The following is a 24859-nucleotide window of genomic DNA, read 5'->3' as shown; positions in this document are numbered from 1 at the left end:
CAAAGTGGATAACCTCACATTTATCCACATTAAACTGCATCTGCCATGCATCTGCATGTCAATCCATGTCAATACTCTGCCCCCAATACCATGTGCCCTAATTTTGCCCACTCATCTCCTATGTGGGACTTTATCAAAGGCTTTCTGAAAGTCCAGGTACACTACATCCACTGGCTCTCCCTTGTCTATTTTCATAGTTACATCCTCAAAAAATTCCAGAAGATCAGTCAAGCACGATTTCCCCTTCGTAAATCCATGCTGACTCGGACGGATCCTGTTACTGCTATCCAGATGTGTCGTAATTTCATCTTTTATAATTGACTCCAGCATCTTTCCCACCACCGACGTCAGGCTAACTGGTCTATAATTCCCTGTTTTCTCTCTTCCTCCCTTCTTGAAGAGAGGGACAACATTAGCCACCCTCCAATCCACAGGAACTGATCCTGAATCTATAGGACATTGGAAAATGATTACCAATGCGTCCCTGATTTCTAAAGCCACCTCCTTAAGTACCCTGGCATGCAGACCATCAGGTCCCGGGGACTTATCAGCCTTGAGACCCAACAGTCTATCCAACACCATTTCCTGCCTAATATAAATTTCCTTCAGTTCATCCATTACCCTAGGTCCTTTGGCCACTATTATATCTGGGAGATTGTTTGTGTCTTCCCTAGTGAAGACAGATCCAAAATACCTGTTCCACTCGTCTGCCATTTCCTTGTTCCCCATAATAAATTCACCCTTTTTTGTCTTCAAGGGCCCAATTTTGGTCTTAACTATTGTTTTCCTTTTCACATACCTAAAGAAGCTTTTACTATCCTCCTTCATATTCTTGGCTAGTGTATCTTCGTACCTCATTTTTTCTCCCTGTGTTACCTTTTTAGTTATCTTCTGTTGCTCTTTAAAAGTCTCCCAATCCTCCGGCTTCCCACTCGTCTTTGCTATGTTGTACTACTTCTCTTTTACTTTTATACTGTCCATTACTTCTCTTGTCAGCCACGGCCTCCCCTTACTCCCCTTAGGATCTTTCTTCCTCTTTGGAACGAACTGATCCTGCACCTTCCACATTATTCCCAGGAACACTTGCCATTGCTGTTCCACTGTCATCCCTGCTAGGGTATTGTTCCATTGAACTTTGGCCAGCTCCTCTCTCATAGCTCCATAGTTCCCTTTGTTCAACTGTAATACTGACACTTCTGAGTTTCCCTTCTCCCTCTCAAACTGTAGATTAAAACTTATCATATTATGGTCACTACCTCCTAATGGCTGCTTTACCTCGAGGTCCCCGATCAAATCCGGTTCATTGCACAACACTAAATCTAGAATTGCGTTCTCTCTGGTAGGCTCCAGTACAAGCTGTTCTGAGAATCCATCTTGGAGGGACTCCAAAAAACTCCCTTTCTTGGGGTCCAGTACCAACCTGATTCCTCCAGTCTACCTGCATGTTGAAATCCCCCATAACAACTGTAGCATTACCTTTGTGACATGCCAATTTTAACTCTTGATTCAACTTACACCCTACATCCAGACTACTGTTTGGGGGCCTGTAGATAACTCCCATTAGGGTCTTTCTACCCTTAGAATTTCTCAGTTCTATCCATACTGACTCTACGTCTCCTGATTCTATGTCCCCCCTCGCAAGGGACTGAATATCATCCTCACCAACAGAGCCACCCCACCCCCTCTGCCCATCAGTCTGTCCTTTTGATAGGACGTATATCCTTGAACATTCATTTCCTAGGCCCTGTCCATTTGAAGCCATGTCTCTGTTATTCCCACAACATCATACTTAGCAATTTCCAACTGTGCCTCAAGCTCGTCCACTTTATTTCTTATACTCTGTGTGTTCATATACAATACTTTTAATTCATTACTCCCCTCATCTCCCATATCAATTCCTATTTCACTTGGCCATACTGTACGATCCCTTCTTGAGCTTTCTGCTGTATTGATTCTGCTGTCTTTCTTAACTTTTCTTATTCTCACTTTCCCCTTAACTCCATCCTTATGTTTCCAGTTTGTCCCCTCTCCCCCACTACTTAGTTTAAACACACCCGTGTTGCAGTGGCAAACCTGCCTGCCAGAATGCTGGTCCCCCGCCTATTAAGGTGCAACCCGTCCCTTTTGTACAATTCATCCTTACCCCGAAACATACCCCAGTGGTTCAAGAATGTAAACCCTTGCTTCCTGCACCAGTTCCTCAGCCACACATTCAGAACCATTATCTCCCTGTTCCTGCCCTCTCCAGCACGAGGAACTGGAAGCAAACTGGAGATAACCACCCTGGAGGTCCTAAATCTTTCCCCTATCATCTTGAACCTGTGCCCTCCAGACTCAGACTCCCCTATCCTGGAGAAAGACTGTGACCACCCTCCTTATCTCAGTCCCTCATAATTTTATAAACATCCATGAGGTCACCACTCAGCTTCCAGAATTCCAGGGGAAACGGTCTCAGTCTGTCCAGCATCTTGTTATAAACCAGCCTCCACCCTGACACAGTTGCATTTTGTGAATCTGTTTTGCCCCCTCTTCAGCTTATCAGATGCTTTCTGTAGCAAGGAGACCAGACTGCACACAATCCTCTCAACATGATCTCATTTGCAATCTGCGACATAAGACCAGAAAGCAAAGGAGGAGAACTTGGATATTCAGCCATCGAGTCTGCTCCACCATTCTATCATGGCTGATTTATTATCCTTCTTATCTGCAACACAACACTCTAAGTCCTGTAGTCAGTGGGCAAATTGATGGGCTTGCTCACCTGGATCTCAAGTTGTCAGATTTTCCAACTCTTCTCACCCAGATTTCCAATTACAGCAAACACTCTTCACCTGGTGGTGTCCTAGCACAACGACATGTCCCCTGTGGACAACATCCCCACCTGGTGGTGTCCAGCCACAATGACATGTCCCCTGTAGATAACATCCCCACCTGGTGGTGTCCAGCCACAATGACATGTCCCCTGTAGATAACATTCCCACCTGGTGGTGTCCAGCCACAATGACATGTCCCCTGTGGACAACATCCCCACCTGGTGGTGTCCAGCCACAATGACATGTCCCCTGTGGACAACATCCCCACCTGGTGGTGTCCAGCCACAATGACATGTCCCCTGTGGACAACATCCCCACCTAGTGGTGTCCAGCCACAATGACATGTCCCCTGTAGATAACATTCCCACCTAGTGGTGTCCAGCCACAATGACATGTCCCCTGTGGACAACATCCCCACCTAGTGGTGTCCAGCCACAATGACATGTCCCCTGTAGATAACATTCCCACCTGGTGGTGTCCAGCCACAATGACATGTCCCCTGTGGACAACATCCCCACCTGGTGGTGTCCAGCCACAATGACATGTCCCCTGTGGACAACATCCCCACCTGGTGGTGTCCAGCCACAATGACATGTCCCCTGTGGAAAACATCCCCACCTAGTGGTGTCCATCCACAATGACCATAAGACCATAAGACAAAGGAGCAGAAGTAGGCCATTCGGCCCATCGAGTCTGCTCCACCATTTTATCATGAGCTGATCCATTCTCCCATTTAGTCCCACTCCCCCGCCTTCTCACCATAACCTTTGATGCCCTGGCTACTCAGATACCTATCAATCTCTGCCTTAAATACGCCCAATGACTTGGCCTCTACTGCTGCCCGTGGCAACAAATTCCATAGATTCACCACCCTCTGACTAAAAAAATTTCTTCGCATTTCTGTTCTGAAAGGGCGCCCTTCAATCCTGAAGTCATGCCCTCTCGCACTAGACTCCCCCATCATGGGAAACAACTTTGCCACATCCACTCTGTCCATGCCTTTTAACATTCGAAATGTTTCTATGAGGTCTCCCCTCATTCTTCTAAACTCCAAGGAATACAGTCCAAGAGCGGACAAACGTTCCTCATATGTTAACCCTCTCATTCCCGGAATCATTCTCGTGAATCTTCTCTGTACCCTCTCCAACGTCAGCACATCCTTTCTTAAATAAGGAGACCAAAACTGCCCACAATACTCCAAGTGAGGTCTCACCAGCGCCTTATAGAGCCTCAACATCACATCCCTGCTCCTATACTCTATTCCTCTAGAAATGAATGCCAACATTGCATTCGCCTTCTTCACTACTGACTCAACCTGGAGGGTCACATCCCTGCTCCTATACTCTATTCCTCTAGAAATGAATGCCAACATTGCATTCGCCTTCTTCACTACTGACTCAACCTGGAGGTTAACTTTAAGGGAATCCTGTACGAGGACTCCCAAGTCCCGTTGTATCTCAGAACTTTGAATTCTTTCCCCATTTAAATAATAGTCTGCCCGTTTATTTGTTCTGCCAAAGTGCATAACCATACACTTTCCAACATTGTACTTCATTTGCCACTTCTCTGCCCAATCTTCCAATCTATCCAAGTCTCTCTGCAGACTCTCCGTTTCCTCAGCACTACCGGCCCCTCCACCTATCTTCGTATTGTCAGCAAACTTAGCCACAAAGCCATCTATTCCATAATCCAGATCGTTGATGTACAATGTAAAAAGGAAGCGGCCCCAACACTGATCCCTGTGGAACACCACTGGTAACCGGCAGCCAACCAGAATAGGATCCCTTTATTCCCACTCTCTGTTTCCTGCCAATCAGCCAAGGCTCTATCCACGTATGTAACTTACCCATAATTCCATGGGCTCTTATCTTGTTAAGTAGCCTCATGTGTGGCGCCTTGTCAAAGGCCTTCTGAAAATCCAAATATACAACATCCACTGCATCTCCCTTGTCTAGCCTACTGGTAATTTCCTCAAAAAATTGCAATAGGTTTGTCGGGCAGGATTTTCCTTGAAGGAATCCATGCTGAGTTCTGCCTATCTTGTCATATGCCTCCAGGTACTCTGTAACCTCATCCTTGACAATCGACTCCAACAACTTCCCAACCACCGATGTCAAGCTAACAGGTCTATAATTTCCTTTTTGCTTCCTTGCCCCCCTCTTATGTCCCCTGTGGAATACATCCCCACCTAGTGGTGTCCTAGCACAATGTCACGTCCCCCTGTGGACAACACCCCCGCCTAGTGGTGTCCTAGCACAATGACTTGTCCCCTGTGGACAAAACCCCCACCTGGTGGTATCCTGGCACAATGACATGTCCCCTGTGGACAACACCCCCACCTAGTGGTGTCCTAGCACAAACAACAGGAATTCTGCAGATGCTGGAAATTCAAGCAACACACATCAAAGTTGCTGGTGAACGCAGCAGGCCAGGCAGCATCTCTAGGAAGAGGTACAGTCGACGTTTCAGGCCGAGACCCTTCGTCAGGACTAACTGAAGGAAAAGTTAGTAAGAGATTTGAAAGTGGGAGGGGGAGGGGGAGATCCAAAATGATAGGAGAAGACAGGAGGGGGAGGGATGGAGCCAAGAGCTGGACAGGTGATTGGCAAAGGGGATATGAGAGGATCATGGGACAGGAGGTCCGGGGAGGAAGACAGTGGGGGGAGAACCCAGAGGATGGGCAAGGGGTATAGTCAGAGGGACAGAGGGAGAAAAAGGAGAGTGAGAGAAAGAATGTGTGTATAAAAATAAATAACGGATGGGGTACAAGGGGGAGGTGGGGCATTAGCGGAAGTTAGAGAAGTCAATGTTCATGCCATCAGGCTGGAGGCTACCCAGACGGAATATAAGGTGTTGTTCCTCCAACCTGAGTATGGCTTCATCTTTACAGCAGAGGAGGCCGTGGATAGACATATCAGAATGGAAATGGGATGTGGAATGAACTTTGCCTCCAACTTTCACCCTGTCCTCAAGTTTACCTGGTCCATTTCCAACACCTCCCTCCCCTTTCTAGATCTTTCTGTCTCTATCTCTGGAGACAGCTTATCCACTGATGTCGACTATAAGCCAACTGACTCTCACAGCTATCTGGACTATTCCTCTTCTCACCCTGTCTCTTGCAAAAATGCCATCCCCTTCTCGCAATTCCTCTGTCTCCGCCGCATCTGCTCTCAGGATGAGGCTTTTCATTCCAGGACGAGGGAGATGTCCTCCTTTTTTAAAGAAGGGGGCTTCCCTTCTTCCACCATCAACTCTGCTCTCAAAGACATCGCCCCCATTTCACGCACATCTGCTCACACTCCATCCTCCCGCCACCCCACTAGGAATAGGGTTCCCCTGGTCCTCACCTTCCACCCCACCAGCCTCCGGGTCCAACATATTATTCTCCGTAACTTCCGCCACCTCCAACGGGATCCCACCACTAAGCACATCTTTCCCTCTCCCCCTCTCTCTGCTTTCCGCAGGGATTGCTCCCTACGCGACTCCCTTGTCCATTCGTCCCCCCCATCCCTCCCCACCAATCTCCCTCCTGGCACTTATCCTTGTAAGCGGAACAAGTGCTACACATGCCCTTACACTTCCTCCCTTACCACCATTCAGGGCCCCAAACAGTCCCTCCAGGTGAGGCGACACTTCACCTGTGAGTCGGCTGGGGTGATATACTGCGTCCGGTGCTCCTGATGTGGCCTTCTATATATTGGCGAGACCCGACGCAGACTGGGAGACCGCTTTGCTGAACACCTACGCTCTGTTCGCCAGAGAAAGCAGGATCTCCCAGTGGCCACACATCTTAATTCCACATCCTATTCCCATTCTGATATGTCTATCCACGGCTTCCTCTGCTGTAAAGATGAAGCCACACTCAGGTTGGAGGAACAACACCTTATATTCCGTCTGGGTAGCCTCCAACCTGATGGCATGAACACTGACTTCTCTAACTTCCGCTAATGCCCCACCTCCCCCTCGTACCCCATCTGTTATTTATTTTTATACACACATTCTTTCTCTCACTCTCCTTTTTCTCCCTCTGTCCCTTTGACTATACCCCTTGCCCATCCTCTGGGTTCCCCCCCCACCTTGTCTTTCTCCCTGGTCCTCCTGTCCCATGATCCTCACGTATCCCCTTTGCCAATCACCTGTCCAGCTCTTGGCTCCATCCCTCCCCCTCCTGTCTTCTCCTATCATTTTGGGTGTCCTCGCACAATGACTTGTCCCCTCTGGACAACACGAAGGGATGGACACAGTCTGTGAAAGTGAGGCAAATCTCCACTCATCACAATGCAACCAACACTGCAACACCTCCACTGTATAATTTGTTAGATGTTCTTCTGCTGATTCCAGTTTCTTTTGCTGGTATAGCCTCCCCAAACCCTGTCACTCCTGTTTCAGGTTCCTTAGCATCATCCGTATAAATCTGAGTATAATTACTATATTTTCCCATCACATGACAGTTAAATGCACTTACCAAGTCAGTTTTATATTTTCCTTTCCTTTTTACCTCTAACAAATGCCAGCCTATGTTAGGCCATACAAGCTTCCATGGAGCTACAATCGGATAAACTACTGAAGGACTTATCCTGAGATCAAACATTTTAGTAATATCATTCCCTACCCCACTAAAGTTATCCCTCTGAAACCCCCCATTTTCGAAGAGACTTCTGGGTCATCAAGGGAATGGCGGCGTAAGGAAAAGGTCTCTCGACAAAAAAGAAGGTAAACTGCCCCAAAATCGAAATTAGACAAATACTTAATATTGCATAACTATATTAATAAAAGGGGCAAGGATGATGTCTAAGAACAAGATTAAAAAGTCCGCTCCGAAGGCTGATAAACACAAAGAGACGCAGCAAGGCGACGGGCCTAGCTCCCCCGCCCCCCCCGGCAAGCCAGGACGGAGAGAATGAGGGGGAATCGGTGAATCTGACTTTGATTCTCAGAGAGATTCGCGAGTTCCGACAAGATATCATGCAAACAGCTGGAAGATATTAAAGGAGAAACAATAAAAACTAATTTGAGGTTAGATGAAGCCGAAGCGAGGATTGTAGGGACTGAGGAGAGGCTACAAAATGCAGAGGAAGTGATAGCAGAAATGCTGAAGCTACAAGACCAGCTCCAGTGGAAACTAATAGATCAAGAAGGCCGCTCAAGAAGGGAAAATGTGAGGATCTACGGAGTTCCCGAAGGAACTGAAGGTAAACCCGGGTTGATGATTCCCTTCATAGAGAAGCTGCTTAGAGAGAACCTTGATATACCAGCCGCAAAAGACCTACAGATAGAAAGGGCTCACCGTGCATTGGCACCACAGCCCCCGGCAGGCGCCCAGCCCAGATCGATTCTGGTCAGATTTCTCAGTTACAGAACGAAGGAAGAGGTGCTTAAAAGGGCATGGCAAAAGAAAGGTTTCATGTGGAGCAACTGTAAGATCAGCTTAGACCACGACTACGCACTGGGGATTCTTGCCAGACGGAAGGAATATACGGAAACACGGAGAGTCCTGAAGGAAAACAACATCAGATTCCAGACCCTGTATCCAGCTCGGCTGAGAGTCTTTTACGACGAAGGGACAAAACCTACACTACGGTGCAGGAGGCAACGTCGGACCTGGCGGACCGGGGACTACCTATTAAAGTTATCACCCAACCGGAGTCGCTACTGGAGAGGATTCGGCAGAAGTCGTGGCAGTTAGTGGGGCGAGGACGCTCCACACGAACCAGAGTGTCAAGCTACAAGGAAAAGCTGCAAATATTCAGATGCGAATGTACAGAGAATACAGATTAATTAAGAGAAATGACTGAAAAGAGTAAATCGGACTTAAAAGTTAAATGAAAACTGGTAACTGAAAATAAACTAGGCGGAATAACTTGAATGATAGCAATTTGGTCGAGACATAAATAGGAGAAAATTCTCTATGATTATTCAAACTGCTGAGGGCCCTCTAACACAGGGTGAAGATAGAGGTTATCCCTCTGAACTGAGGCGGGTCAGTGCTCAGGCCTCACTGTGGGAAGTCAGGAAAAATTTTCAAATGTTATACGTTCAAAAATGTCTAGGGTGTGGTTATATGTCTTGGTTTACTGTTGAGAAGGGATTGCTTACTGTTTGGTTAGAAAAGGAGAGTGTTTTTTTTCTACTAGAGAAAAATGCAAACTGAATTGGTAAAAATAATTTCCTATAATGTTAATGGGGTTTTGAATCCAATTAAAAGAAATAAGATTATATCTAAATTGAAAAAAGAGAGGGCACAAATAGCTTTCCTCCAGGAAACACATATGAGTCAATCTGAACATGGAAAATTAAAAAGAATGGGCTTTAAGCACGTATTTTATTCATCATATAAACTGAGTCACAAAAGAGGGGTAGCTACTTTAATATCAAGTACTCTTAATTATGAACATATTTCAGAGACTAAAGACAAAGAAGGACGGTTTGTAAAAATCACAGGAAGAATAGAAGGTACAGAAATAACATTGCTGAATGTTTATGCTCCTCCAGGTTGTGAATGGTCATTTTATAGATACATTTTTGACCTAATGGTCAGTTCTCAAGGGGTAGTAATTTGTGGAGGGGATTTTAATATTAGATTAAATCCTGTATTAGATTCTTCAAGAATAGTTACTCAGAATAAACCTCTGACTCGGAAAATGAATTTATTGATGGAGGAGTTGGGAATTATAGAAGTGTGGAGGGAATTACACCCCACTAGTAAAGATTATACACATTACTCTTTCCCTCATTCAGCCTATTCAAGGATAGACTATTTCTTTATCTTTAATACAGATAGACTCAGGATAAAAAACTGTAATATTGCAACAATTGATCTGTCGGATCATAGCCCAGTCTCTATGTCTCTAATCCTGGAAAAGAAAATGAGGAAAACACTATGGCGGTTAAACTCACATATACTCAATAACCCAAAAGTAATGGAGAGATTGAGGGGAGAAATCAAAGAATATCTAGACCTTAATGACAAGGGAGAAACATCACCAGTGTTCTTATGGGATACATTGAAAGCTGTACTGAGAAGGAAAATTATTTCCATTACCACTCACATGAAAAAAAATCAATGCACAAAAATTAGCAGACCTTCAAGGAAAATTAAAACAACTTCAAGTTGTAGATAGCAACAAAAGTAATTCAAATCTAAAACAGGAAATTAGGAAATAGCAAAGTGAAATTGACGATATTTATACATTGGAAACTCAAAGAAATTTTCTTTACCTGAGACAAAAGAATTATGAAGTAGGAGGTAAATCAGATAGATTATTAGCATATAAATTACGAAAACAACAAGCAGACAATACAATTCATAAAATAAAAAATCCAAAGACAAAGCTTGTGGAGAGTACAATAGGGAAAATTCAAGGGAGTTTTGAAACATATTATCGAGAGCTGTACTCCCAACCCCGGGCCTCCAATGAACCCTATATAGACAGTTTATTGAATTCTTTAGATCTACCTAAACTTACAGATTTACAAAATGAAAGTTTATTAGAACCAGTAACTGCCAAATAAGTGAACGTGGCCATCTCTAGGTTAAAGGCTGGAAAGTCCCCGGGTTCTGATGGGTTTACCTCAGAGTGGTACAAATCCCTGAAGTCACAGTTAGCCCCATTACTACTTAACACCTTTAATTGGATCTTGCCGAGAGGAGAAACTCCACCTTCCTGGAGAGAAGTGATTATTTCAGTTATTCCTAAAGAGGGTAAAGATAAACTAGAATGTGGCAATTATCGGCCAATTAGTGTTCTTAATTTAGATTACAAACTATTTACATCTATATTAGCGTGCAGATTGGAAAAGCTTTTACCTGGCCTAATCCACTTAGACCAGACTGGATTTATTCAACAAAGACAAACACAGGACAACATAAGGAGAACTCTACACATATTAGAACAGGTTAATAAGAACGAGACAGAGACAATGGTAGTAGGATTGGACACTGAGAAAGCTTTTGATTCGGTTAGTTGTGCATTCTTATACAAAGTGTTAGGAAGATTCGGCTTTCAAGAAAAGTTTATTAAAATAATTCAGACTCTATATGACAGCCCTACAGCCCGAATTAAGATAAATGGGGACCTCTCTGACTCCTTCATCTTAGAGAGAGGCACTAGACAGGGATGCCCAATTTCTCCTCTGCTTTTTGCGCTATATATTGAACCGCTTGCCCAACTAATAAGACAGAGTGAAATCGTAAGAGGTATCAAGGTGGCTGGGATTGAACAGAAAGTGGCGTTATTCGCAGGTGATGTTTTGGTCTATCTGAGTGAACCAGAAAAATCATTTATAGGATTGTTTACACTGTTGGATGACTTTGGGAAAATATCAGGTTATAAAATAAATGTAAAGAAAACGCAGGTTATGTCCCTAAATTATACACCATCCAAAAAATTGCAGGATACATATGATCTTAAGTGGGAAGCTAAATCATTAAAATATTTAGGAATAACCCTGCCGAAGGATCTTTCAACGCTGTCACAGGTAAATTATGGGCCATTAATCTCAGAGAAAAAAGCAGATATGCATAGATGGAATCTTATCCCCTTTTTAAGTTTAAATTCAAGGATAAATACTATAAAAATGAATATTCTTCCTCGGTTACTGTATCTTTTCCGTACTTTACCTGTGGAGGTGGATGATAATCAATTCAGGGAATGGGACAAATGGATTTCCTGCTTCATTTGGCAAGGAAAGAAACCTAGAATTCAATATAACACCTTACAGTTAGGGAAGGAAGGAGGAGGTATGGTTCTTCCTTGCCTGAGAAATTGTTTTTATGCCTCACAGATAACCCCTCTGTTATATTGGTGTAATAGGGAATATAAGGCTAGATGGAAGGAAATAGAATTTGGATTGGTTGACAGTTTTCCTCTACAGGCCTCAATAGCTGACAAAGGATTGATGGCCCAATTGGAAAAATTTAAAAACAGTTGGATAAATCTTACAGTAAAAGTATGGCAGAAGGTGGTTAATTCGTGTGGAATTAATAACATGTTAAAACACTTCAGATGGTGTGCATATGATACCGAATTCCTTCCCAACAGAGGAGATAGAAGATTTGAACTATGGATAAAGAAAGGTCTTACAACCTACCTCTCATTTATAGATAAAAGAGTATTACAAAGTTTCCAAATCCTGCAGGACAAACATGGCCTAGAACACAATGACTTTTTAGGTACCTTCAAGTACGAAACTATGTTAACTAGAGTTGTAGATATACAGACCTATCAACAGTAGAATTAGAATTTTTCAAGATTCTGAATTCGGCTTGCAGTTCAATACCTAGTAAATCAGTTTCTCGATTATATAATGCACTCTCCCATGCTAAAAATGTAAACACATTGTATATTAAAGAGAAGTGGGAGAAAGAAGCGGGGTTGGTACTTTCAGAGGAGGCTTGGGGGAAAATCTGCAGCTTTCAATGGTCCTCGACTAATTCTTTGACTTGGAGAGAACATTGTTGGAAAAATATTATAAGATACTTCAAGACCCCATATCAGGAAAAATATAAAGATACAAACGTGATGTGTTGGAGAAGGTGCGGCTCCAAGGAGGCAAATTTCAAATTTAATATAATTTCAAAATATACTTTATTCAAAAATAAATATATACAATAAACCATTCAATAACTTTTCATCCTTTACATATGTTTCCATTATACACAGTACATATCCGTATTTATAGCCACCCACGTGGCACTCCAGTAGTTCAGCTTACCATTTCATTGTTGAGGGGTATACTCCCCGCCCACCGACCCCTCCCACTCCCGTGGGTGGAGAAACCTATACTGTGGTCCTTCCCCACCGGGCCCTTGCAGTGGCTGCACCAAGTTTCAGTGCGTCCCTCAGCACGTACTCCTGCAGCCGGGAATGTGCCAGTCGGCAGCATTCTCCCACGGACATCTCCATGTGCTGGTGGATCATCAAGTTTCGGGCCGACCAAAGAGCGTCTTTCACCGAGTTGATGATCTGCCAGCAGCACCGGACGTTGGTCTCCATGTGTGTCCCCGGGAACAGCCCGTAGATCAGAGAGTCCTCTGTTACGCAGCTGCTGGGGATAAAATGTGACACTAGCCCGTCCATCCTCCTCCACACCCTCTTTGCGAACTGGCAGTGTGCAAAGAGGTGGGTCACAGACTCCTCCTCACTGCAGTTCTCCCGTGGGCAGTGGGGTGCGGAGACGACGTTCTGGGCGTACAGGAGGGCTCTGACTGGGAGGGCCCCTCTCACCGCCAGCCAGGCGAGGTCTTGGTGCCTGTTGGTTAGATCTGGCGATGAGGCATTTTGCCAGATGAACTGGACAGTCTGCTCAGGGAACCACCCCACTGTGTCCATCACGTCCTTCTCCTGCAGTGCCTGCAGGACACTACGTGCCGACCACTGCCTGATGGCCCTGTGGTCAAAGGCGTTCTCCTGGAAGAACTTTGCTACGTAGGACAGGTATGCCGGCAACGACCAGCTGACTGGGGCGTTGCGCGGGAGTGGGGCCAGACCCATCCTTCGTAGCCAGGGCGACAAGTAGAACCTGGGCACATAGTGGTACTTGGTGCCCACATACCTGGGCTCTGCACACAACCTGATGCAGCCACATACGAAGCTGGCCATCAGGGTGAGGGCGACATTGGGGACGTTCTTGCCCCCGTTGTCCAGGGACTTGTGCATGGCGGTCCGTCTCACCCGCTCCATCTTGGATCCCCAGACGAATCTGAAGACAGCTCGGGTGATTTCCGAGCTGTAGGAGCAGGGGACGGGCCACACCTGCGCCAAGTACAGCAGCCCTGAGAGCACCTCACACCTGATGACCAGGTTCTTGCCCGTTATCGACAGGGAGCGCCCTCCCCACAGTCCCAGTTTCTGTTTCACCTTGGCAGTCCGCTCCTGCCAGTTCTTGTTGCACGCCTCTGCCCCTCCGAACCAGATCCCCAATACCTTCACGTGGTCAGACCTGATGGTGAAGGGGACGCTGGATCGGTCGGGCCAGTTGCCGAAGAGCATGGCTTCGCTCTTCGTGCGGTTGACCCTGGCCCCCGACGCTAGCTCGAACTGTTCGCAGGTGCCAATCAACCTGCGAACTGACCTCGGATCAGAGCAGAAGACGGTGACGTCGTCCATGTACAGGGAGGTTTTCACTTGGGTCCCTCCACTGCCTGGCAGCGTCACCCCTCTTATGCCCTCACCCCTCCTGATGGCTTCCGCAAAGGGTTCTATGCAGCAGACAAACAAGACAGGGGAGAGGGGACAGCCCTGCCTGACTCCAGACCTGATGGGGAAGCTGTCTGTTTCCCACCCGTTAACCTGGACTGCAGTACGGATGTCTGTGTAGAGCATTCCAATTCCGGATTCCCTCCCCAAATCCCATTTTGGAGAGCACGTCCGCCATGTACGTGTGCGATATCCTGTCGAAGGCTTTCTCCTGGTCCAAGCTGACCAGGCAGGCGTCCACCCTCCTGTCCTGCACGTAGGCGATGGTGTCCCTCAGCAGCGCGAGGCTGTCTGAGATCTTCCTGCCCGGTACAGCACAGGTTTGGTCTGGGTGGATCACCTGTCCCAGAGCAGACTTGACCCTGTTGGCGATAGCCTTGGACAGGATCTTGTAATCCACACTCAGGAGAGAGATGGGTCTCCAATTTCTAATGTCCTCCCTTTTCCCCTTCTGCTTGTAGATGAGGGTGATGATGCCCTTCCTCATGGACTCAGACATACTGCCGGCCAGAAGCATAGCGTTGTACACTTCCAGCAGGTCTGGGCCCATCCAGTTCCACAGAGCCGAGTACAACTCAGCCGGTAAGCTGGAATCTGGAATAAATGGATTGAATATATAACCCCAATGTGAGCAGACTTTAGATGACTCTCCTCATGATTTATACTGCTCTTCTCATCAACACAGTAATATTGCTAACATAAGCACCCCTAGTCTAAATGTTTACTGTTTTTTGTTTTCTTTTGGAAAATAGAGAATTAATACAAGTAAAGGAAAAGATTTGGGAAAGGGATAAAAAATGATAAAATTAAGTAAATAAGTACATAGGGATTGGATAATTATGTCTGGGGGCAGGAGCAAGCATGAACAAATTAGGATATAAACATCTACAATGGTTGTTACATAGGCTTACATACAACATTTTGGACCAGTAGAAATGGTCCAGAAGAGATATATGGAAACTTTTATTACTATTTTTCTTAACAACTAATACCATTACTCAGCCTAATAGATTAGAATTACCACTGTACATAATTATCTATTTAAGTGTCTAATTTCCTTTTATATCATCTCAATGTGTACTTGAGAATGTATAAATAATTATAGTTTTATACATATAAAAAATGGAAAAGGTTATACGTGTGAAAAAAGTACATGATACTTGTGAATTCCTTATCCAAATAAAAATAAAATTTAAAAAAAAGAAACCTCCCATTTTCCCAGCACTCCTGCAACACTCCTTTTGCAGGATGAGAATCATTGTGCCCCTGCAAATTAGCCCAGTAGTTTGCCATCAATTGTATTCTTCTTAGTTCCAAAGGCATTACTCCCACTTCTACCTGTAGGGCTGATACTGGTGATGTTTTAAAAGCCCCACTGCACACTCTGAAAGCCTGAGTCTGAATCACATCCAGTTTCCTTATAAGAGACCTAGCTGCTGATCCATATGCTATATTTCCATAGTCCAACACAGATCTCACTAAAGCCACAAACATTCTCTTCAAAGCTGAACAACTTGCTCCCCATTCCCTTCCAGTCAAACATCTCATCACATTTATTATTCTTTTACATTTCTCCTCAACTTTCCTGATATGTTCTGCCCATGTTAATAGTGAATCAATTATAACTCCCAGAAATTTAAATGATGCAACCCTTTCTAATTCAATCCTATATACCCTTAAACCTCTTCCCTACCTCAATTCTTTTCCAGTGAAAAATACAGTTTGAGTTTTTTCTACTGAAAATCTACATCCCCAATCATAACCCCACTCCACCACTTCATCAATTGCTCCTTGTAGTTTCCTGACTATATGCTCCATGTTCCTGCCTCTTTTCCACAAGGCCCCATCATCCGCAAACAGTGACCTACCTCTATCCACTGGTACCTTTGTGAAGATATCATTGTGTTGCCCTTAAGGCATTTATTTGACTTTGTTGGGTCTATGCTTTAAATGATTTGTTTGTAACTATTTTCTAGTTAAAGTTAAAGGTTGATAATTAATTTACAGTATAACAAAGATAAATTTATTGTCTATGGTATATCGCGGCATGCGATGACGTCACCTCCGCTTTCGCCACGTCTTCTGTGTAACCTCTGGTTCGGAGAAGGTGTGAAGTTTTCACCATACGATGTTAATGTGGAAGAGTGAACAGTAAATGGTTAACCTTACTACGACTCTGTCTTCATTGGCTCCGGTTTAACTTGGTGTTTAGTCAGAGTTTCAACACACTGCACCAGAACACTACAGTGAAAAAACGAAATCATTAGATGTTTTGACAAGTGGTATGATGGCTTCACGATCAAGCATCAAGTCACTTGCACTCAGCGCCAAGATCAGTAGGATGTCGACAACTGTGGCTGCCCTCGCAAGAGCTAAAGCAGAAGCCGCCAAGGTGCGAGCATCATACGCTAACCAAGAGGCTAAACTGAAGATGGAAAAGGCTGCCACAGAAGCAGAAAACCAGAAGGAAAAGGCTGCCAAAGAAGCGGAAAACCAGTTGGAAAAGGCAAGGATAGATACAGAGTTAGAAGTGCTGACGCTACGAGAAGCAGATGCGGCCGCGGTAGAAGCACTAGTGTTGGAAAACGCTGAAGAAATGCACGTTCTAGGCGAAATAGGAAAATCTATGTCAGAAAGAGCCAAATTGAAAAAGACTAAGGAGCTGGTGGTAGACCTGAGGAGAGCTAAGGTACCGGTGACCCCTGTTTCCATCCAGGGGGTCAGTGTGGACATAGTGGAGGATTACAAATACCTGGGGATACAAATTGACAATAAACTGGACTGGTCAAAGAACACTGAGGCTGTCTACAAGAAGGGTCAGAGCCGTCTCTATTTCCTGAGGAGACTGAGTTCCTTTAACATCTGCTGGACGATGCTGAGGATGTTCTATGAGTCTGTAGTGGCCAGTGCTATCATGTTTGCTGTTGTGTGCTAGGGCAGCAGGCTGAGGGTAGCAGACACCAACAGAATCAACAAACTCATTCGTAAGGCCAGTGATGTTGTGGGGATGGAACTGGACTCTCTGACAGTGGTGTCTGAAAAGAGGATGCTGTCTAAGTTGCATGCCATCTTGGTCAATGTCTCCCATCCACTACATAATGTACTGGGTGGGCACAGGAGTACATTCAGCCAGAGACTCATTTCTCCGAGATGCAACACAGAGTGTCACAGGAAGTCATTCCTGCCTGTGGCCATCAAACTTTACAACTCCTCCCTTGGAGGGTCAGACACCCTGAGCCAATAGGCTGGTTCTGGACTTATTTCATAATTTACTGGCGTAATTTACATTTTACTATTTAACTATTTATGGTTCTATTACTATTTATTATTTATGGTGCAACAGTAATGAAAACCAGTTTCCCCCGGGATCAATAAAGTATGACTATGACTATAATTGGAACGCACCAGTGAATATGTCCAATCTCAAATTGACCTGCAGATTCATTCTCCCTCTCCATACTTGCCTGTTGGCGTCCCATCTCATGTGAAGTCGCAGGGAAACTTCGTTGCATCGCGTCCACCTGGGGAAGACAACTCACAATTGCAACCTTGCCACAAACTCAAGTATGAAAGGGCTGACTACAAATACTTCCCGACACCAAACTTACCAGATCCGGCGAGGTCAGAGACAAAGGCTGAAATCAGAACATCAAATCACATCATGAACGTACACGCTGAGTCATATGTCCCCCAACATATTCCCTCAGCTAGCACGCCACCTGCAGCAGAACCCTTGGCACAGTATTTAGCGTGATGAGACCTCGTCAGTTCAGGACTGTACCAGTTTGACGATAAGCCTGAAAATGACCATGGGTGATACTCCTCATTCACCAGTGCCAGTGGTGGAGTTCAGCTCACAGCAACCAGAGTTGGACCTTATGACTAAATGGCTGGGAAAGGAATCAAGTGAACAGGTGAAACGCATACGCTCAGCGTACGTCAACAACCCCAAGCTAGCCTTACACAAAGCATGGGAGAGACTTCGGGACTGCTATGCGGCCCCTGAAATTATTGAGAAGGCGCTATTTCAATGGCTGGACAATTTTCCTAGGGTGTCAGCCAAGGACCACACTAAATTACGAGAACTCAGATTCATGACCCTAGTTTCATGAATCAAGGCAGCACCACAACTCATACCAAGCCAGTCAAGCCCATTTTGAACAATTTTGTCATCAATAAACCCGTCTCAGTGCATAAAACCGAAGTCTCCGCAGTCAACGATGACCCTAGCAAGAATTGTTCATTGCACAACAAACCCCACACCCTCAAAAAATGCAGAATGTTTCGAAACAAACCCTTTGACGAAAGAAAGGCCCTTCTCAAGGAAAAAAAGAATATGTTTTAAGTGCTGTTCCTCTACCTCCCACCTCGCTAAAGAGTGTACGTTCCCCGTAAAGTGCTCAGAATGTAACAGCGCTAATCACGATGGAGCCATTCATCCCGGCCCGTCACCGCAAACTGCCAAGGCTCCTCCGCTCCCACAAGAGGATGGCAGGGAGGGACAGCATCACTTTGATACAACTATTGTCAGCTCGAGCTGCACAGAAATTTGCAGTCCAGGTCAGTCAAGTTGTTTGTGCTCAAAGATCTACCTCACTAAGGTATACGCTAACGGAGACAAAGACAAGGCCGTCAAAGCCTATGTAATTCTGGACGACTAGAGCAACTGCTCACTAGTGAGACCAGAGTTCTTCGAGTTGTTCAGAGTAAAGGGTAATCCATTCCCATACTACCTCAGAACTTGCTCTGGCATCGCAGAAACATATCGCAGGGAGGCAGAAGGCTTCCAGCTCGAGTTGCTGGATGGTAAAGTCGTCATCAGTCTCCCTCCACTCTTAGAGTGCAATGAGATTTTAAATAACCGATCTGAGATTCCGATGCCAAGCGCAGTGCTACACCAGCCCCATCTCCATTGTGCTTGGCAATCTACATCCCAGAACTGGATCCAGAAGCAGAAATACTCCTGCTACTCGGGAGAGATGTTCTTAGGGTGCACAAAGTCAGGCAGCGGGTCAATGGACCACATAACGCCCTCTTCATCCAACGTCTGGATCTGGGCTGGGTGGTGATAGGAGAGGTGCGCCCTGGCAACGTACACAAACTGACAGTTAACACACTCAAGACTAACGTGCTAGAGAGAGGCTGCCATTCAATTTCTCAGCCTTCCACAAGTGTTATGTGTATCAAGGAAGCACTGGGCTTGTACTCGTTGGAATTTAGAAGATTGAGGGGGGATCTGATTGAAACGTATAAGATCCTAAAGGGATTGGACAGGCTAGATGCAGGAAGATTGTTCCCGATGTTGGGGAGGTCTAGAACGAGGGGTCACAGTTTGAGGATAGAGGGGAAGCCTTTTAGGACCGAGGTTAGGAAAAACTTCTTCACACAGAGAGTGGTGAATCTGTGGAATTCTCTGCCACAGCAAACTGTTGAGGCCAGTTCATTAGCTATGTTTAAAAGGAAGTTAGATATGGCCCTTGTGGCTACAGGGGTCAGGGGGTATGGAGGGAAGGCTGGGTTCTGAGTTGGATGATCAGCCATGATCATAATAAATGGCGGTGCAGGCTCGAAGGGCCGAATGGCCTACTCCTGCACCTATTTTCTATGTTTCTATGTTTCTAAAGGCATGAACATAGTAAAGTAACTGAGAAGACGCTGGGACAGTCAGTCTTCGCTCAAACGAAGCACGATAACAAACTTGCTCCGTTGGTGGAAGACGCTATCTTATTAAAAATAATGGACACAGAGGTGTTTAGAGATGAAGCGAACAACTGGGTCACCCCACTACCGTTCAGAGAACCATGCCAGCGCTTGCCAAACAACAAAGAGCAGGCAGTCAACCGGTTCACATCTTTACAACGAACCCTGAAAAGGAAACCTGAGACCAGTTATAGGGGTTGTTCTACTTCTACCTAAAGACTGATCTAGAGACTAAAGTTCTGTACCATGTTTATAGCGACCTTACAAAGGACAGGCAGGGAGTGTGTTGCCCTTAAGGCATTTACTTGACTTTGTTGGGTCTACGCTTTAAATGATTTGTTTGTAACTATTTTCTAGTTAAAGTTAAAGGTTGATAATTAAGTTACAGTATAACAAAGATAAATGCATTGTCTGTGGTATATTGCGGCATGTGATGACGTCACCTCCAGTTTCGCCGCGTCTTATGTGTAACCTCCGGTTTGGAGAAGGTGTGAAGTTTTCACCATATGATGTTAATGTGGAAGAGTGAACAGTAAGTGGTTAACCTTACTACGACTCTGTCTTCATTGGCTCCGGTTTAACTTGGTGTTTCGTCAGAGTTTCAACACACTGCATGAGAACACTACATCATTGATCATAATCATGAAAAGTAACGGGGTAATCACACTACCTTGAGGTGTACCATTTCCCACAATGTACTGTTTTGATAATTCTGATCCAATCCAAACTTGAATTTTTCTACCAAACAAAAAATCTTTTATCCAGTTAAAAACTCTCCCACCAACCCCATCTTGTGCAGTTTAATTAACAATCCTTCCTTCCACGTCATATCATAGGCTTCTTCAATGTCAAAAAACACTGCAACTACTGACTTTTTATTTGCCTGGGCCTTTCTTATTTCAGTCTCTAACCTTATCACTGAATCCATGGAATTCCTTCCCTTCCCAAAACCACTCTGGTAACTTGCCAGCATTCCCCTTTTCTCAAGCTCATATGATAACCTTCCTGTTATCATCCTTTCCATTATCTTACATATACTTGATGTTAATGCTATTGGCCTGTAGCTAGTGGGTTTTGTCGGATCCTTGCCAGGTTTCCTTATTGGAATTACTGCTGCTTCTTTCCATGCACTTGGCAATCTTCCCTCCTCCCACACTCTGTTATAAAAATGCAGCAACTTCAAGAGCACTCCTTCTCCTAGATTTTTTGGCATAACATAGCATATCAGATCTTTCCCTGGGGAGGTTGGTCTCGATCTCTTTATTGCTCTCACCATTTCTGCCAACGTAAATGGATCATCAATTATATCATCTGTTTCTTCCCTCCTGTTTAACACAACTAGGTGTTGATTCATTGTTCTTTCCCTTCTCCTTCTCCCTTCTTCAGACAAATTTTCTGAACTGCGTATCTGTACAAACAACTTGGCCATGATCTCAGCCTTATCCCTACTGGAGACTGCTGTTTCCTCCTCAGATATCATTACTGGATATTCCCATTCCCTTCTATCTCCCCCCCATACTCTCAATCATTCTCTATACCTCTCCTACAGGTGTTGTTCTTCCTATTTTGTTGCAAAAACTCCTCCAACTTGCCCTTTTAGCTTGACATATAGTTCTTCTCACCACTGCCTGTGCTTTCTTATATTGAATCAAATGCTGCATATTATGGGTTATTTTAACTAGCCTGAATGCTCTATTTCTGTTTTTTTACAGCCTGACAACATTCCTCTGTCCACCATGGTACCAGTTTTCTATTCATCCTATTTTTACTCCTGGGTATAGATCCTTCTGCTGCCGTAATAATTGCTGAAGTCACCTGACTGTTTAATTCATCTATATTTCCAGAAATGTCAATCTTTGTCAATAGCTCTTTACTCGACTTCTGGAACTTATCCCAATCTGCTTTTCCAAACACCCACTTTGGGATTCCACCACCTGGTCTTACTTCAACTCTTTCACCCACTGAACATAAAACTGGGTAGTGATCACTGCCTACTGTTGAAGTCGTCCAAACTTCCCAGTTGCTAACGCCAGCCAAGGTATTAGACACTAACGTAATATCTAACATTGACTCAGTTCCTATTGTTGTATCTATCCTTGTTCCTCTACCATCATTCATACACACCAAATCCCTTTCTTCCATCAAATCTTCAATTACCTTTCCATTTGAATCTGTAATCGTATCCCCCCATATTGTGCTATGAGCATTGAAATCTGCACACCACACTACTTTATGTCTCAAACAACAGGAATTCTGCAGATGCTGGAAATTCAAGCAACATACATCAAAGTTGCTGGTGAACGCAGCAGGCCAAGCAGCATCTCCAGGAAGAGGTGCAGTCGACGTTTCAGGCCGAGACCCTTCGTCAGGACTAACTGAAGGAAGAGTGAGTAAGGGATTTGAAAGTTGGAGGGGGAGGGGGAGATCCAAAATGATAGGAGAAGACAGGAGGGGGAGGGATAGAGCCGAGAGCTGGACAGGTGATAGGCAAAAGGGGATACGAGAGGATCATGGGACAGGAGGTCCGGGAAGAAAGACAAGGGCGGGGGGGGGTGTGACCCAGAGGATGGGCAAGAGGTATATTCAGAGGGACAGAGGGAGAAAAAGGAGAGTGAGAGAAAGAATGTGTGCATAAAAATGAGTAACAGATGGGGTACGAGGGGGAGGTGGGGCCTTAGCGGAAGTTAGAGAAGTCGATGTTCATGCCATCAGGTTGGAGGCTACCCAGATGGAATATAAGGTGTTGTTCCTCTAACCTGAGTGTGGCTTCATCTTTACAGTAGAGGAGGCCGTGGATAGACATGTCAGAATGGGAATGGGATGTGGAATTAAAATGTGTGGCCACTGGGAGATCCTGCTTTCTCTGGCGGACAGAGCGTAGATGTTCAGCAAAGCGGTCTCCCAGTCTGCGTCGGGTCTCACCAATATATAAAAGGCCACATCGGGAGCACCGGACGCAGTATATCACCCCAGTCGACTCACAGATGAAGTGATGCCTCACCTGGAAGGACTGTTTGGGGCCCTGAATGGTGGTAAGGGAGGAAGTGTAAGGGCATGTGTAGCACTTGTTCCGCTTACACGGATAGGTGCCAGGAGGGAGATCAGTGGGGAGGGATGGGGGGGACGAATGGACAAGGGAGTTGTGTAGGGAGCGATCCCTGCGGAATGCAGAGAGAGGAGGGGAGGGAAAGATGTGCTTAGTGGTGGGATCCCGTTGGAGGTGGCGGAAGTTACGGAGAATAATATGTTGGACCCGGAGGCTGGTGGGGTGGTAGGTGAGGACCAGGGGAACCCTATTCCTAGTGGGGTGGCGGGAGGATGGAGTGTGAGCAGATGTGCGTGAAATGGGGGAGATGTCTTTGAGAGCAGAGTTGATGGTGGAGGAAGGGAAGCCCCTTTCTTTAAAAAAGGAAGACATCTCCCTCGTCCTGGAATGAAAAGCCTCATCCTGAGAGCAGATGCGGCGGAGACGGAGGAATTGCGAGAAGGGGATGGCGTTTTTGCAAGAGACAGGGTGAGAAGAGGAATAGTCCAGATAGCTGTGAGAGTCAGTAGGCTTATAGTAGACATCAGTGGATAAGCTGTCTCCAGAGACAGAGACAGAAAGATCTAGAAAGGGGAGGGAGGTGTCAGAAATGGACCAGGTAAACTTGAGGGCAGGGTGAAAGTTGGAGGCAAAGTTAATAAAGTCAACGAGTTCTGCATGCGTGCAGGAAGCAGCGCCAATGCAGTCGTCGATGTAGCAAAGGAAAAGTGGGGCATAGATACCAGAATAGGCACGGAACATAGATTGTTCCACAAACCCAACAAGAAGGCAGGCATAGCTAGGACCCATACGGATGCCCATAGCTACACCTTTAGTTTGGAGGAAATGGGAGGAGCCAAAGGAGAAATTATTAAGAGTAAGGACTAATTCCGCTAGACGGAGCAGAGTGGTGGTAGAGGGGAACTGATTAGGTCTGGAATCCAAAAAGAAGCGTAGAGCTTTGAGACCTTCCTGATGGGGGATGGAAGTATATAAGGACTGGACATCCATGGTGAAAATAAAGCGGTGGGGGCCGGGGAACTTAAAATCATCGAAAAGTTTAAGAGCGTGAGAAGTGTCACGAACATAGGTCGGAAGGGATTGAACAAGGGGTGATAAAACAGTGTCGAGGTATGCAGAAATGAGTTCGGTGGGGCAGGAGCAAGCTGAGACAATAGGTCGGCCAGGACAGGCAGGTTTGTGGATCTTGGGTAGGAGGTAGAAACGGGAAGTGCGGAGTGTGGGAACTATAAGGTTGGTAGCAGTGGATGGGAGATCCCCTGAGTGGATAAAGTCGGTGATGGTGTGGGAGACAATGGCCTGGTGCTCCTTAGTGGGGTCACGATCGAGGGGTAAATAAGAGGAGGTATCCGCGAGTTGTCGCTGTGCCTCGGCAAGGTAGAGGTCAGTACGCCAGACTACAACAGCACCCCCCTTATCAGCGGGTTTAATAATAAGGTTAGGATTAGTGCGGAGGGAGTGAAGAGCAGAGCGTTCCGAAGGAGTGAGGTTGGAATGGGGACAAGGTGCGGTGAAGTCGAGACGGTTGATGTCCCGTCGGCAGTTAGCAATAAAACTATAACAATAACTACTTTATACTAATTTTTACTAATTAGCAATAACTACTTTATGTCTGTTTTGTCCTTGTATCCTCAATAGGCTGTCCAAACCCAACCTTTTACATGGATGCAAACAACAGGAATTCTGCAGATGCTGGAAATTCAAGCAACACACATCAAAGTTGCTGGTGAACGCAGCAGGCCAGGCAGCATCTCTAGGAAGAGGTACAGTCGACGTTTCAGGCCGAGACCCTTCATCAGGACTAACTGAAGGAAGAGTTAGTAAGAGATTAGAAAGTGGGAGGGGGAGGGGGAGATCCAAAATGATAGGAGAAGACAGGAGGGGGAGGGATGGAGCCAAGAGCTGGACAGGTGATTGACAAAAGGGATATGAGAGGATCATGGGACAGGAGGTCCTGGGAGAAGGAAAAGGTGGGGGGGACCCCAGAGGATGGGCAAGGGGTATAGTCAGAGGGACAGAGGGAGAAAAAAGGAGAGTGAGAGAAAGAATGTGTATAAAAATAAATAACGGATGGGGTACGAGGGGGAGGTGGGGCATTAGCG

At 45.5% G+C, this 24859-nt stretch overlaps 1 long non-coding RNA gene across 1 annotated transcript; it reads left to right on the top strand.

Moving 5' to 3' along the window:
- Positions 1-14431: 14431 nt before the first annotated feature.
- On the top strand, positions 14432-24473 carry LOC134340524 (uncharacterized). Its single transcript, XR_010016571.1, has 3 exons — positions 14432-14593; positions 21960-22097; positions 24396-24473. It is a non-coding gene; the product is annotated as an uncharacterized LOC134340524 (long non-coding RNA).
- Positions 24474-24859: the final 386 nt, after the last annotated feature.

This window comes from Mobula hypostoma, chromosome X1 (genome assembly GCF_963921235.1).
Source record: "Mobula hypostoma chromosome X1, sMobHyp1.1, whole genome shotgun sequence".
Lineage (NCBI taxonomy): Eukaryota > Metazoa > Chordata > Chondrichthyes > Myliobatiformes > Myliobatidae > Mobula > Mobula hypostoma.
This window is presented reverse-complemented; position numbering and strand designations above follow the sequence as displayed.